Here is a 2,287-nt window from a genome sequence, read left to right on the forward strand (position 1 = left end):
GCAGAAGACTTGGAGAAAATCCATCCAAACATGATTCAGAGCTCATGTGAAAGTTATTCTGTGGAGCTGGAACAGCAACTTATTTGTAAAATGATTTTAAAATAAGAGCTTTGACCTGAATGCCATGTTGATTAGGGAACCTGGAATCAAAACTCTTACTTGGGTGAATATCAGTTATTTCATGGACAAGGTGCGTAAGTGCACTCTGAACCACAACTTGCTGTCTCAAACTTTGCCCTTCCTGGCTTGTAACACCTAGCAGGAGAAATTGACAGGCCTGGTGAGTATGATAGTCAGTGCACTTTTTGTAGCAGGGTTCATGCTGGTGGTCTCAGAAAGTCATTGGGCCCCTCAATAAATAAAATCCCCTGCTGATCTGGACAAGACTATGTGGCGGGGGTTTATGACCAGAGATTCCTATGTCCCCCCCTCCCTATTACTTTTGAAGACTTTAAATATCTTTATTTTCTTAGGCTTTTGATGGTTGAATTTTGGTTCTTTCTGTCTACTGATTTCACTGGTTATTCCATTTTGTTATTTTATTGACGAAGCAGTTTGTACATTTTTATAAATTTATTTTTAAAATGTAACTGCAAGGCAACATTCCTAAACACTGGATTGAAGTTTAAATGATGTGTCTGTAAAAAATAAATAAATGCTGGCCAAGAAAGCTAAATGTGATTGTAAAGCAGTCTGTGAATTGTGTGAGTTTGTAGCTCCATCCAGTGGTCCAAACAGAATGGCTGCCACAGGTTCTCTGCTTGTACCCATGCAATGCTAGTAGGTTTTCTGTCCAGATTGTGCAGAGATGCTTGCCATCCTTTCCTTTGCTCTTGGCACGGTTACTTTGCCCTTCCTTACAAAGGTGATTCAAGGATTTCTTCACTGATTAGGTTAGTTTGTGCCCAGTGCTGACTCCAAAGCGTACATTACTTGGACCAAAAACTACTATTACGATTCGTTCAATCTTAAATTTGTTGCATGGCATTAAGGGGTAATGCAGATACTAAAATACAAGGAAATACAGTACAATATGCAGACTTAAATATGAAGCATGTAATATGGCTATTTTTAATATTTTCAGTACAATAAAACTCTTCAATCTTTTCAGTACAATAAGAGAGTTGGAATGCCAAACTGTAACTCTGCATTATAAAGAATTTAATAAATCTAGTAGTAACACAACTTTTTCGGTTAGTGTACATTTTAGCACCATTTTTACACAGCTATTTTCTCTTACTAAATATAAAAATCAAACTATTAGTTAAGAGGAAAAGGAGATAGCCTAACACTTCTAGAGAGTTCAAAGTTTCTGCTGGTGTGTGAATGGGCAGGTTCCCAATGTTTTCCTATACAAAGAGCCACGGACAACATACAGGTCAGTGCAACCCTGTTTTCCTCTTATAAACACCTGATTTAAGTGAACTGTGTGTATACACAGTATGTACAGGTATGACATAACAAAGGAATATTCTTCAGGAAATGCCAGCGCTTTTTGTGTTGTCTCAAGTCTCTAGATCACAGGGCACATCTCAAGTTTTGTTGTACAGTACTTCGAAGATGATTTGATTGTGTTTACAATACTTTTTATAACATAAAGAGCCACAGCCCTCAAATGCAGTCATAATGGGCCATGAAACACTTAGCAACAATTCTAGCTAAAGAGAACAGATGGAAAGAATCCCCACTTAAAACAAGCTTTCAAGAACAGCGCAATGCTGTATGTTTTACTCTGAAGGAAGTCCTGCCACAGCAGTTCTCAAACGGTGTGGCAGCAGAGAATGGCAAGCGTGGTAGGAAGTCTCAAGGACAATCAAAGAAACATTTAAACATTTCAGCGTAGTATAATATAGAATCATTTTTTTAAAAAAAAATAGTTGTGTTCTATGTTATAAATCGAGGGTCCCCAAACTAAGGCCCGGGGGCCGGATGCAGCCCAATTGCCTTCTAAATCCGGCCCATGGACAGTCCAGGAATCAGCATGTTTTTACATGAGTAGAATGTGTCCTTTTATTTAAAATGCATCTCTGGGTTATTTGTGGGGCATAGGAATTCGTTCATATTTTTCAAAATATAGTCAGGCCCCTCACAAGGTCTGAGGGACAGTGGACCAGCCCCCTGCTGAAAAAGTTTGCTGACCCCTGTTATAAAATCAAGCACTGCTAGCAGCTGTTTCTTTTTGTTTTCCAATGTATTATCAATAAAAAATTAAGTGTGTTGCAAGCAAATTTTTATTCTGAAAGTGTGGCCCAGAGAAAAATGTTTGAGAACCCTGGTAGGTGTGCAC

The sequence above is a fragment of the Lacerta agilis genome, chromosome 3, assembly GCF_009819535.1.
Source record: "Lacerta agilis isolate rLacAgi1 chromosome 3, rLacAgi1.pri, whole genome shotgun sequence".
Lineage (NCBI taxonomy): Eukaryota > Metazoa > Chordata > Lepidosauria > Squamata > Lacertidae > Lacerta > Lacerta agilis.